This window comes from Ambystoma mexicanum, chromosome 4q (assembly GCF_040938575.1).
Source record: "Ambystoma mexicanum isolate Mex_15411 chromosome 4q, UKY_AmexF1_1, whole genome shotgun sequence".
NCBI lineage: Eukaryota > Metazoa > Chordata > Amphibia > Caudata > Ambystomatidae > Ambystoma > Ambystoma mexicanum.
The window spans coordinates 746,665,247-746,680,238 of record NC_090928.1 but is presented as its reverse complement, the minus strand read 5'-3'; positions in this window follow the sequence as shown (position 1 = coordinate 746,680,238).

The following is a 14,992-nucleotide window of genomic DNA, read 5'->3' as shown; positions in this document are numbered from 1 at the left end:
ACTGTTTTTCCTTTGGCAACCCATTTCCCTCATGGCAACCCGGCCTTTCATTCTCGCACTGGTGGGTGGCAAGTGAGGCAACCATTTTGGTGGGCGCACAAACTGCGCAGCTTTCCTGGATTTCGGCGCACATGTGGGTTTTCCGCCATCTTGAATTTCCTAAGCCCACAGCACCAAATGTTGTAGCAGGATAGCTTAAACGTGGGTCAGGACACCCAACAGGTGGGGCACTCCTGTATGGCCATGAGAAGGTGGCAAAGATCGTCATGGCATGTGTCATGCTACACAATATGTGCGTCAGACGGAATGTGCCCCTGCCCCCTGACGCAGAACTGCAACCACCTGACGATGAGGATGAGGAGGGTGCAGATGGGGCGGCACCCCATGGAGGAGGCGATGCACAGGAGGGGCGTGCAATGCGCCAAAGTATCATCGACCACTGCTTCTAGCACACACGGCTGGTGTGTATCACATGGTGACTGCACTTGGGGCACTGTGTGGCTCTGGGACATGCACACTGTGGACTGTACACCAATAAAGCACACATACGCAATGAAAATGTCCACACATTTCTTTTTCGGAAAGAAAAAAGTGTATTCAAACTATGAAACGTCGTGACACACCCCCTCCCACCTCCCCCTGCACACCCCAACACACCCCCCCACCTCCCCCCTGCACACCCCAACACACCCCCCCACCTCCCCCCTGCACACCCCAACACACCCCCCCACCTCCCCCTGCACACCCCAACACACCCCCCCACCTCCCCCCTGCACACCCCCACCTCCCCCCTGCACACCCCAACACACCCCCCCACCTCCCCCCTGCACACCCCAACACACCCCCCCACCTCCCCCCTGCACACCCCAACACACCCCCCCCACCTCCCCCTGCACACCCCAACACACCCCATGTAGGTGTCGTGTCAACAGATGCCTGTGACAGTGGCCACAGGCTGTTACAAGCCCCCTCTCCCGGCCCCCGGGGCACCCCTGGCTGTGGAGCGCAGGTTACGTCCGGAACGTCGCACGGGGCTGCTCTGTGCAGAACTGGCAGTGGAGGATGTCCCTGCCTGCCCCCGTGCATGCACGTCCTGTAGGGTGTGGGTGAGCTCAGTGAGCGCACGACGCAAGCCGGCAAGTTCAGCACAGATGTCCCTGGACATGGCCTGCATGGCATCCCTCAGGGTGGCAGTGCTCTGCGCTACTTCGGCCCTTAGGGTCTCTGTGGCCTGTTCAATGGTTGCCCTAGCCCCCACACATTCCGCGGCATGCTCAGTCAGCATCGTGGACAGTTGTTGCTGCCGTTCTGTGATGTCCTCGAGGGACTGCTGCCCCTGCTGGCCCATGGCCAGTGCTGGTGGTGTGATGGAGGGGCTGCTCCCCTCCTGTGGAGTGAGGACTGGGCATGGGGTGGAAGGCCACTCCTCTACCTCTGTGTGCCCCTGTGTGTGATCCTCATGGGGGCTGGCGTCTGAGAAACAGGGGGAATGTAGTAGGTCAGTGGGGCTTCTGAACATGCAGCTATTGCAGCTGTCTCACCGATGTTGCTGCTGCCGGCTGACCCGGTGCCTTCTGTGGCAGGCAATGTCGGTAGAGGTGGAGCAGCTGCTGCTGGCCTGCTGCCTACAGGGGTGCTTGCTGGTGGGACGTCGGGTATGCTCGCAGTGGGTCCTGCTTGTTGTGGGGTCTGCCTCACTGCAGCTGAGGTTGAGGGTGCGGGGACGGTATTGATGGCCTTCTTGGCTCTCTTTTCGTCGCAGGGGTGTCCTGGTCCTCGGGGTGTGAATCTGTGCCTGTGGTGGAGCAAAGGAGGGAGGGCGTTATTGATGGGTCTGCGGACTTTGGAATGACAATGATTGACATTATTCTGGTCAGTAGATGAGGCAGATTTCAGGCAGGGCCATGCAGGTTGTCTCCTTTTAGTGTGGAATGTGGATGCAGGTATGCGGGTGCCAGCAGTGTATACAGGGTGGTGCTCGCATGTGGCTATGGGGAGTGTTGAAATGTGTTGCATTTACACTGTAGGGCAACCTTGTGCTACACATGAATGGACTGCAGTGACTATGGCATGTCTTGTTTGGGGCACCTACCTTCATCGCCTGATGTCGGAGCTCCCCTTTCCATCCCTCCGACGCCTTCAATGGATTCCATGCCAATCGTGGTTGCACAGATCTCCTCCCACGGTTGGAGTTTTAGTGGGGATTCCGACCCTCCACCGGTACCCAGGGCAAGGTTGCAGTTTGCAGAGATGACGGCTCTGACCCGTATGCGTAGGTCATCCCAGCGCTTCCTGCACTGCTGTGGGGTGCGGGGTACGGTCCCCACCGCGCTGACGCGCTCGGCCACCAGGGCCCAGATGGCCTTCTTCTTCGCTATCACTGTCCTGGTCATTTCCGGGGAGAAAACGACACCTGCGTTGTCTTGCAGGGTCTCCGCAAGCATGCAGAGTTCCTCCCGGCTGAATCTCTCCTGGCGCTGGCGGTCACATGCCTTCTTTACAACTTTAGGCATTTTCGGGCACTTGGATGGGTGGGTGATTGGTTGGGACAGGTGTCAGGGTTGGATCTGGTGTTGTTCGGTAGGATGGCAATGGATTGTGTTTTTAAAGATGGCCGACGTGCTGTTTCCCGTTCCGGCGCGATGACGCTATTTCCGGTTCTGCTTTTTACGGCCGCCGCAAATTACGGTGGCCGATACTTACGGTGGCCGCTAATTACGGTGGCCGCTACTTAAGGTGGCGGAAGTGCACCTTGCTCGCTTTACAATGCCGGTAGGGGCCTTTTCCGCCATGGCGTTAATTGCATTACCGCCATGGCGTAATGCTCGTGCGCGATGGGTCGTAATGTGGCGCTCTTTACGCCATCGGCCCACGGCGTAAACGCTCATTACGCCATGGCGGTAATGCAAAAGATTACCGCCTGGGTCGTAATGAGGCCCTATGTATTTTGCTTTTTTCGCGAGTTGCAGTTATAGCATGTTTTTCTTCTGCTGTTGTCTCTGTTACCATCATCACAAGATATTCCATCACGGTGTCCTCGTTCACTTGACAAAATCCTTATGCCTAAAAGCTTGTTTGCAGTGTAGAAATGTTTTACCATAGCACATAAAGTGGCCCTTGATTTCAATGTGACACAATTAATGCTTTGTTGTAATGTGTCTATCTTTCCTATCTCCATGGCATGCTGTTCAGGATGTGTGTTTGCATGTATGAGGTAACGAGTGCCCAGAGTACGGGATGCCGTGTGAGTGCACTGCTTTCCCTGTGCTACTCTAAATTCATCAATACACAGTTATGAACCCTCCCAATGGTATGCGTTTTGCCATCCTCTGAAGCCTGAAAAGTAGATCCATGCAGGCTTGACATGTGGCCAACTTTGCACCAGACTGCAGATGAACTGGCCTCCTGTTAAATCTCCGTTACCAGTTTAATGGTATCCACTACAGAGTGTTATTTGCTTTCTGACATTGAGAACACTCAGGCAAGTAATTGCTCATTTTATTAAAGCCTTTAAAATAGCTAGAGCTGGTAAGATAGCTCAGTGGATTGAGCACTTGCTGCTGCAATGTGTGTGTGATCTGCAGGTTCGAATCCCGGTAAGACCAACTCAGCCATTCAGCCTTCTGAGGTTGATAAATGAGTACCAACACAGTTTGGGTGATAATTTATGTATATTTGTTCTATATAAAGCTCTTAAGCTAAGTGCTATATAATAACACATCGTGATCATTTGGCCTTGGACGTCTGCTTGCATTCACAGTAATTTGGTAATATGGACCTATACAAACTGATATTAACGATACATATGGTGATCCATTCTTGTATGAAATGTATATCACATTACAGTGATATCGTAAACGTATTTTTCGTAGTGTACTTAAGAACAATGCTATGTGATGCCACTTCCTGTTTTGTCAAGGGGTAAAAGGTCGTGTTTGATTGCTCCCCGTGATGTCACTTTGGGGTGCTGTCAAATGACAGCACTTTCGTGATGTCATCAGAGGTCAAGCGTTGTGTGTTGTCACTTCTGCTACCACTGGCATTTTGGTGAAATTGACATCGCTGCATTGAGGGCTTTTATTTGGAAGTGCTCCCTGACAGGGCATGATGTCACAAATGGTTCAATCTGTCTGTTATGTAGCGCACCATTGGAACATATAATGCATGTTTTAAATTTTTGTATCCAGCGTATACTCGGATCAGGAGGAGCACGATAAAATGGGTTTTGTGTGTCACACATTTTAGGCAAAGTAGACAGGCCGTGATTTTTATTTTGTCGACTAATACTGCTCTAGTAGCTTGGTATTTGCGTCATTACTTAAGGCATGCAATGACGTTGAGAAAGATGTTAATGAATGCAATTCTTGGCATGTGATTTTACCATTGTATTTTTAATAATCATTCCTTACAACTATTAGCGCATTATTCTATGTGTTCTTTTATTGTTGATGTATGCACGTACATGGATTTTCTTTACAATCCGATTAACGTTGATTGCCTGAAAGTGCAAATGGAAAACAGGGAAACATTGTCATAATGTTTTTTCTTAACAAAGGCTCCTCAAGACTCACCCATCACCCATCTGAAGAAGCACAGTGAGCTCACCATCCAGCTAGCTGTCTCACTCTCACCCTCTGTCTATAGCTATCTGTATGCCTCTCCCTCTCTCTCTCTCTCCTTTCTCATTCTCTCTGCCTAGGTGTCGCTCTCTCTCTCTCTCTCTCTCTCTCTCTCTCTCTCTCTCTCTCTCTCTCTCTTTCTTCTCTCTCTCTCTCTCTCTCTCTCTATCTCTCTTTCTATGCTTTTCTCTCACTCTCTTTCATATATTCAATTCAATTCAATATCTCTTTATTTTATTTGGAAGTCAAAGTTAGATTTACAGTTCATCGCATTAGTATAAAAATCATTATAAAATGTAAGTAGACTAAAAACACATCATCAAAGTAAAAAAAAGATTACAATAGTATCTGGCGCCAAAACAACACAGTTTTGGTTAGGCGTGCTGTAGTAAAAAACATGATACAACATAAGATATCAAACAGTTTTAATACAATGTATGTGGTTTGATACCAAGCATTTACAATGTGCCATTCATTTCTCTTGAATATCTTAAAACATCATTTGTTTGATACAAAAGTGGCAAATGCTAAGGGCAGTGTGCAAATAAGAGAACAGTGCCTGTCCTATACGAACTGAGTCCACACTCAGCAAGTAGTGCCGGTTGGTATTGCCTAATGCCTGCCTCATTGAGAACTAACTTTAAAGTTCTATGTCTGATTCTGTGATAAGCTGGACAAAAAAACCAAAAGCGGGGAAGAGCCTCTTTCACTGTGTTGCAAAGTGGGCAGCTATGATTGCCTGCCTCATTTTGCCATTTGTCCGTTATGGCTCTTAATGGTAAGCAGTTTATTCCGGCTCTGGTTATGGGGGACTGTGAAAAACCAGAGGGTGTTTCACAGCTTAGTTCCCGGGGATCCCGTACTCAGCTGACCCGGGAAAGGCCATCGCTTTTGGATCCTGACCCTGTGGGTGGACAAGCAAGGGAGGATCACCTGGGTAGGAGTCCTCAGGGAGTGGGAGTACCATGTATCACCTGATAGTGAGACATGTTATCCCCTTTTTTCCTAACCCATCTAACCCATATCCCTGCTTATTTTATGGGAAACTTCAGCTCCCACAATTCCCCCCCATTTGACATTTACAACACTACTGAGCTGAGCAAGATGAGGATTGAGGCCAGGAGGATTACCTCTACTGACTTCCAATGGCTCTTTCTCTCTAATGAAATCAGGCAGAGTCAGGCACGTAATCCAAATCACATACACCTGCCACTTGTTAACACTCCCTGTCAGCATAAAAGGTGGCGTGCACAGGTACACTCTGAGCGAGGCTGGGTGCAAGAAGGAACAGCTCTTTCGGGGCAAAGGCAAACCAAGCTATGGAAGGCCAAGGAGCTGATCGGCTGCAGCGAAGAATGAGAGAGAGCCAGGTGAGAATTCCATCCTTTCGAGAAGCCATACACATTCCACGACTGAAAATGAGTGAGCGCAAAAGAGAAACAATCAAAGTGCTTCCAGGAGGCCCGCTACACTCCCAGGAGAACGACAGAGTTGGGGAGGAGCAGAGGAGGCGTTGGTAACAGCCTTCACTGCTACGAGAAAAGCATTGAAGACAGAAGCACGATTAACACGACCAGTGAGTTATCAAAGGAAAACAAAAGCCTGGTTTGTGTTAAGAGTAAAAGAGGCATGTAGGAGGAGTTGAAGGTTGCGCATATGCCAATAAAATGTGTTATGAAGAGAACAATGAATGAATGACTGAGAAAAATATACAAAGTAACACAGTGGTCCTGCGAAGCGGAATCACACATTGGAAAGTCTCTGTGAAATGTTTTGAGTTATAAAAAAGTGGGAAACAAAGGCAAGAAAGTAACCGTGATCCCAAACGAGAGTTGATTGAATGAAAAGCAATTTATATGAACTTTGAAAACCCCAAGAGGGCAAAAGTAAAACTACAAGTACCAAGAGGCATTGGTGTTGTGTGGGAATTTTTGAAAGATGCCAAGAGGGCAAAAGTAAAGCTACAAGTACCAATCAGTATTGGTGTAGCATGTGTACTTTGAAAGATGCCAAGAGAGCATAAGGAAAGAATATAAGGAAACTACAAGTACCTAGGAGCATTGGTGTTGTCAAGATTGTTGATTGTCAAATTGTTGAAAAGGAAGTCAAAGTGGTCATGCAGTGGTCTACGTAAAATCCTTGCAGTTTCTAAAGTCTTCAACAGTAAAAAGGAGATAAGGATAGCACATGGAGAAGGGCACCCCCCAAAAAGAAAGACAGGCTCAAGCCTGTAGGGGGGAAGCCTGTGCTGAATTGTGATGAAGTGAAGAGTTGAATGTGAAAGGAAAGAGAGCCTTGAGCCCGGCTGAGGGAAGCCTGTGTTGAATAGTGGCAAAGTGAAAGCGAAGAGCAGAAATGTATATTTGTGGTAAGGCGGACGACGCCTAAAGAATTGATTAGACTGTCAAAAGCTTGAAGCCGAAGTCTGGACTGTTGAATTGTACCAGCAAGCCAGAGTGTGTAAAACTGATAAAATTGTGCCATCCACCTATCCTTATTAAGAAACTCTCGAGACCCTGTGCTTAAGAACGTGGGGAAGGGAGTTGTTACCTAAACCATTCTGACATTTCTTTTGCAACACAATTATTTTCCTTTTTGCATTCCCTTTACACATTTGCCATTTGAGAAGGAGGGCAAGGTTAGGTTTTCTTAGTTTAGGCCTTTTTATTTTGACTAGACTGACTTGGACTCATTTTGTTGTTCATTTAATGGTCAGGACTACTCCCATTTTAAAGTTAGGGCTAGTTGAGAATCTCACCAACCCCAGTGAACTACAAAATAAACGTTTTCAAAACTTGCATCTATTGTGTCTGTGTCTACTGTTGATACCATGCCTTCCTTACAGGGACCTATCCTTCCAAAGGTCGTGCCACTCTAAATATCGTTGAAGGTTATTAGCAAGGAAGATTTTGTAACTTCTGTTTTAAGGTTTAGCTAATTGCTGCAACTCGCACTCAGATTGCATATGTAGTTTGAAATGATTTTAAGTTTTCTGCAATCACTCTTGCTAATTTGAGTCGGGTCAGTAAAGTAAGTGTTTGAATTCATCTTACTACAAAGCGCTTCTAATATAGATATGTCAGGGAATATCTTTATATCGCGAATGGGACAACAGAGAAGAAATAATCAAATGTGTCAGGTTCACCTTTTTGTTGTTCCAAATTCGAAGCTAGTGCAATACCGATTCTAATGCTAGTTCATCAGTGAGAAAACCTAGGTCCTATTCCACGTGCATAGCAAAGTTAGGAGCAGAAGGTGAAACAACTAGAATTCTCTTGAGGAAGTTATTTTCTATTCCCTGCAGCAAGTCTACATCTTCCATGCCCTATGAGAACAAGCCATATCTAGCTATAAACAAGGACTTTGTCCTGTAAATATCCAACATTATTTGCATTGGTTGACCCCTACAAGGGTTCATAAAATGATAGATGCCTCCTATCGACTGCTGCATTCTTGCACCTTGTTTAGAAATATGTGCCTTATCATTAAAAACAAAATTCAAATGGGCGCCCAGATAGCCATATTCATTCACCCACACCATTTTCTTGTAATTTGTGTAAATGAGCGGTAGTTTAGGGCTCTTTCTTTTTGTAGCTTGACCGATCATCATGGCCGGTAAGTCTGGGTTGACCTTTAGATCTAGGGAATTCATAAAATGAGTATATGCAGCGATAGGTTTTTGCAGGGAGCGAGGCATACAAGCCATAATGATGGTGTCATCTGCATACACTAATCCAGGAATGTAGTGGTCATGAATTTTGGGAACGTCAGTATCTAGAGAAATTAATGTAGCTAGAAGGGCATTGATGTACAGCGAAAAAAGAAGTGGGGCCAAAATACAACCCTGCCGGACCCCTAAACTAGTTGGAAAATCTGGAGTACTTTGACCATTGGGAACACTTTTTATTGGAGGCACATGATCGCTGATGGTTCCGAACCAATGTGTCAAGCAGTGGTGTTGGACAGTTCATGGATCTCCACAACTGCCAAGGTTTTACCCTGTTGACCTTGCCAAAGGCAGTGCTGAGATCCATGAATGCCAGATACATAGGTTCTTTTCTGGTATAAATCGAGTGGGCGATAATTAGGTACATGTTCACACACCCAGCTGGATATCAGTCAAGATGTTGTTATCTGTTAGCCAATGCTGAAGCTTAGCCAAGATGACACAGCCAAATATTTTGAAATGTGAGTCCAGAAGAGATATGGACCGATACGCTGCTGGTTTGTCTCTCCTGCCCCATGTTAAAAAAATGGGGAAAATGGTGTTCATTTTTCAAGAATCAGGAAAGATCGATTCTTCGATCATAGCTTCAAAGCATCTAGCTACAAAAGGAGCCCAGGTAAGAATGGAGGGTCGAAAAAGATCGACTGGCATACCATCAGCAACTGAGAAACCACAGGGTGCTTGTTTCATAATGGCTTTGAAACCTCATAAGTGGTAATATACTCAACTATTTATTCCGTGGTAGATTCCCTATTTGGAATTGAAACTAAGCAGTCAGTCAAAATATCCATAACATTATTGGGTGTACCTGTAAATTATATAACTTAGAGAAATATAAAACTCATATGTGGTCGGGAATTAGGTGTTTTTCTGTGTCATGGGCTGGTGTGTCTGCGGGTATGCATTTTGTGCCTGTCCTTGTTGTGTCTGGTCCTGGGCATAATTCTGTTCCCCTGGATATGTTGGCTGGTATTGTATGCCCCCATTCTGTGGCATCCCCCCATCTGCTTCTACATAACATAGAGATATGTCCTATCTGTCCACACACCCAGCACTGGGCTTGTTAAACCGTAATTATATAGTGCCTCCTTATTATGAATATTGGCCTAAGCCCATTCGCGCTACACAGAAAACCGTGTTGCAAAGTTCTGATTCTGGGTTAACTTTGCCGCCATTTTAAGATTCATCGCCATTTTGATTTTCACTCATGTTACATGTTCTAAAATGGTGGACTGTGTTTTCGTCTTGCAGTCGAGCTGAACAACCTTTGAGTTCTGTTAATGTTTAGGCTGTCCGAGAGCTGATTGTTCAAAGAGACCTTGCGCTTCATACGAACTGCCATTCAAATGTTGTCTGCAGTCACAAGCCTCAGCCTTGTATAAACATTGAAACAATGAAGACCAAACCTCGAGCGTATGCTTTAGCTGAACTACATTGTAGTAACTCTTGAAATAAGGCTTACCTCAGATCCGAGAACCTGCATCGCTATTGTGTTTTCATGGAAGTGCAAACCTGTGTAATCCTTTGCATAATATTGTAACATCTGTTATGTGAACTAGGCACGAACTCTAGCCCACAAAATATAAACGTGAAGAGAGGCTTGACAATATTGCAGGAATTGTATAAAAATGCTAGTGTTTAGATGTCCAGCACTCTCTCTCCTCTCTGTGTCAGCTGGTACACACTGCGAGGTGTTGGGAGCCAGAAAGCTCTCTGTTTTGCTTTGTAAACTGTACAGTAATAAAAGATACTTGTATCTTTTCAGCCCGTGATTGGTGTATTTCTTTCGTGGTACTCAGCCTCGATATATCTTTGTTCTTTCAGATGGCGCCCGAATAGGGACCCTCAAGATTGATGCCACCTCGTTGAAGAGAAGACGCGGCTATCGGACTGGGATCGGATGGTGAGAAAAAGGGGGCCCCTTTTGGATGAGATGCGATACCTCAACAGTACTGCACAATCCGATCCCTGGACAGTGAGCACGCAGTCCGAGACGGCATCTTGACGAGGGACCACATATCGAGGCGGGCAGTTTTGCCGAAATCACCAACCACAAGGGTCCTTTGTCCTTTGTAATCCGATCGGAGCTCCTTAGTTCTTTGAAATCAGGTGAGCTGTGCCCCGATTCCTAAGTATCCTGATATTTGGTTGCAGATTTGTACTTGCGAGCACAAACAACGCCAGGTAACACCAGTAATCTGACATGCCTGGGAAATTGTCTGCCTGTTTCAGGGGATTATTCCACAGAGACAGACAATCTTTGGAATTTGGCTGACCGGCACCACGGGAGGGGTCGCCGGCATGTACTATGTACTGTAAGTACGGCGTCGGTAGTAGAATGTTCAATGATATTTGGCACAGACAAACTAGACATGCTTCCGAATTTCAGTGGCTAGTCAATGGTAGCTTTGAGATTGCCTGAATAGAGTATTTAGAGTCCATATTATTAAAGAAAAAAGCTAGACCTGCAGCATTTGATGTAATTCAAAATTGGAAAAAAGAAGCTATGCAGCAACTTAAGAGTAAAGAGAAGCATGCACGTCGTCATATGTCAAATTCAGAAAAGGCATTATTGTATGATCAACAAAAACTGTCATAGTCTGTTAGAAACATGGATAGGGCTTTTCAACTTGGTGTACAGAAAATATATCCGTCTAACGATTTTCATGTCTCAGATGAACTAATTGATAAACTCTTAAATGAACATAGGCCTGGTGCCACTGCACCGCCTCCTTATGTACCTATTCCTGTTGTCTTACCTCTTCCCGCTGTTGCACCTTCTCCCGTAGCAATTCCTGTTCTTCCCGTTGCCCCTCCGCCACCAGCTGTTGCTCCTCTTCCTATTGTTGTTTCTCCTCCTGTATCTCCACCTTCACCGACTGTTAGTGTTCCAGTAATTGTCTTTGTTACCAGCGGTAGTGTCTCCACTACCTGTTTTACAGGATTTTTCTACTTTCTCTTTCCCAAGCGGTTCTGCTCTGCTTGTAGCTGATGAAGGGGCGAGTGTTGAATCAAAAGTACTGACTCAGAGTACAGTTTCTAAAGATAAGAAGAGAGATTTGAATGCATGGGCTAAGCAATGTATAGAGAAAGGTGAAAAATCAGCTGTCCTAGCTACACTCCTTAATCTAGAAAGTATTCCCGAACAGAATATCTTTATTGAGGGGATGGGAATACATTTGGCTGTAATGTGGAATAATTTGACGGACATGGATGTCCCACAAGGGTTGAGGGAGTTAAATGTTTTAGCCTATTCAAGGGATACTGCGGAGAAAGTAAAAGAGCATGTCAGAGGGTTTTTGAGTTAAGAAGGGAGTTAGAACGGTTACAAAATGATTAAACAGATGGTCATAGCCTGGACTCTTTGTATGTGCAGAAACGGTTCCTTGTAAGTCAATGAGTAAAGAGACACGAATTTGCACAAGGGATACGCTTTGATGGATTTTGGATGTATCGATATCTCCCATAGAAGTATATGATACGTATAGTCAGTATACTCCAGAAATGCAGAAGAAAGTGTTACAGGTAATGGTAGAATACCTGCAGGATGAGTGTATAAAGAAAAAGATTTGTTGTCCCGCAGAACTGATGATTATTTATAAGAGAGCTTGTGCGCCTGATACTGTTTTCACCACTTTAGCGCTTGATCTGGCTTTATTGCTTAACAAACGTTTTGGAGTTGCCTACTCCTCAGTTGCCTATCGGAGAGGTTCCTCTGACATTTGTTCCTAAGGTTGAGATTCCAGCTAATGTCGAAGCAGGTACAGCAGCCACTACTATTGAAGCACACTATGTATCACAATTTGTTCATGTCCCGTTCTCCAGACAGGAAGCAAATACTATTAAACAGTCGATCCCAGACATTAGGAAATATCCAACAGGGTTTTACAAAGAAATAGAATCTGTCTTGCATTCGTTAGTTTTCACTCTGGATTATATAGATTTGTTGTTTCCTGTGATCCTGCCTGCGGATTTATGGAAACAGATTAGGACTGTGGATGATCAAGCCGGGCTGGGTGACACATGGGATAACTTGGTGAGGATAGACGGAGAAAGGAAAGCTGGTGAGAGATCACCGCAAGTGATACTGACTTTGCCAGACAGAATAGTAATGAAATTAAAAACTTTGGTTCCTGAGAGAAGGGCTGTTTGGGACAAACTCACTGCTTGTACCCAAGGAAAATCTGAAGGTGCTACCAAATTCTTTAATCAGTTCGAGCAAGTATTTTCAGATTTTAGCAGACAGGATTTAAGCACCGAGTCAGGGAAAAGGTTGTTTGTGGATAAGTTTGTGCATGGATTGTTGCCTGATATCCAGTCACAAATCATGACTTCTGAGAGTGCTTGCAAGCTAAATCGCAGTCTGAAGTATTGCATATGGCTCAGTACCATGAAAATAGAGTTAATAATGAAAAAGAGAGGATTGAAAAGAGAAGGGGAGACCTGAAAACCAAAGTATTAATGCAACAGATAGAGGACCTAGAGGTGGGAGTACACAGTTTCGAGGTCAATTTGTTCCACAAAGTAATGCACAGTTCGGTCCTGCACATGTGAACCAATGTGCTTATTGCAGACAAGAGGGTCATTGGAGAGCACAATGCGCGATACTTCAGCAAAGATCGCATAACAAATATGGTTTCATGGGTAGATGATCCAGATGCCGCCCTGGGGTAGAGGGTCCTGGTAGAAGCCAGTTTGCTGAAAACCCACAGTCATTCCTGCAAGATAATCAGCAACCTAGTATAGATAACAGAAACATTTTTGATAATCCTTCAACTGCCTATCTTTCTGAAGATCTTGTTTTCGATGATATATTGTTTCGTTAGGACAGGCCAAAGCAGGGTCTGGAACCAACGCCTATTCCCGTCAATCAGAAAGGGCCCTACGTTGAGATGACGGTGGGGAATATGAAGCATCTATTTTTGATAGCTACAGGAGCACAGAAGTGTTCCATTGATCATTCACGGGTTCCAGACATCCCACTGTCAGGGCAGAATAATGGTTCTGTCAGGTTTTCTGGCACGCCAGTGGTTAGTCCGGTTTCTCGGCCAGTATCGATTTCACTGGGGCAATTCACGGATCACTGTCTGTTTCTTCTGACAATGAACTGTGGAGAGAATTGTTTGGGGTTGAATCTGTTGAAGGAATTAAATGCGGTAATTCATTGTTCGTTGGATGGAGTACATTTGAAGATTTCACCACAGCAATCTTCTGCTTCACAGTTTTTGCCTAGACCTTTGCCACCTGAATTTAGTGAAGTTCTGGCGTGTTGATGGTCAGTTGACGACAATGATGTTGGCATTTTGCAAATTGAACCTGTTAAAATTGTTTTGAAACCAGGAGCTAAATTGCCACGTATTTCACAATATAAGATTTCAGTTGATGGTGAGCAAGTTTTGAAGAATATATTTTCTGATTTTGTACATCGAGGAGTAATTGAAGAAATTGCAGGAAGTTTGCGCAATAGCCCGATTTTACTGCTGTACAAGCAAGGGGATAATGCAATTCCTTTTCATTTCATTATCGATTTGCGCGTTATCAATAAGATTGTTGTTCCACAATTTCCAATTATGCCTGATGTAACTACGATATTAACAATGATTCCAGCTTCTGCTACTCATTTTAGTGTGGCGGATCTTAAGAATGCCTTCTTTAGCATTCCCATACATGTGGATAACAGATATTTGTTCACGTTCACACTAGGGGGACGCTCGTTTACAGTCACTTGTGCATCACAAGGGTACACAGAGAGTCGGAGCATTTATAGTAGGGCTTTGAAAGAGCTGCTCGACAAACTTGAGTTGCCTTCCACTTGTACATTGTTGCAATACGTTGATGACCTTCTCTTAGCTGCAGACTCAGAAAGTGCTTGTAAGGAAGGTACTGTGTTGTTGCTTATTCATCTAGCAGAGCATGGGCATAAAGCTTCATTAAAAATGTTTCAGTATTGTTGACAGGATGTCACCTATTTAGGCTATCTCCTGTCAAAGGAAGGAAGAAGATTGACACCTAAACAGATAAAAAGCATTTCTAGCATGTCTGTCCCAAATACACAGAAGAAGTTAGAGCCTTGATAGGAATGGCTTCTTACTCTAGACAGTGGATCCCGAACTTTGCACTAGTGATAAAACCAATGTTGGCATTGACAAAGAAGGCATTTCTTTGCCACTACCGTGGAACTTGGAACACCAGAAAGCATTTTATCTGCTCAAGACTGCACTGTGCTCAGCACCGGTTTTGGGCACACCAAATTATGAGAAGGCCTTTGTGTTGTATGTGCATGAATGTGATGTAAGTGCTTTGGCTGTGTTAACGCAGGTACATGGGGCAAGAATAGACCGTGTGGTTATTTTTCCTCCACACTTGATCCTGTTGCATGAGCTTTGCAGAGATCTCTGAGAGCTGTGCCTGCTGCTGCGGCGTCTGTAAAACAAAGTGAGGGTATGGTTTTAGGTCACACTTTAACCGTGATGTTACCCCACTCTGTAGACGTTCTATTATACAGAACGCAAACGCAACACCTTACTTCCGCACGATTAACAAGATACGAACTGATCATATTTACACTGCATATCCAAATTAAGAGTTGTTGCGTATTGAATCCGGTTGAATTGTTACCTCTTTGCAAGAAATTGCTTGCAGTGAC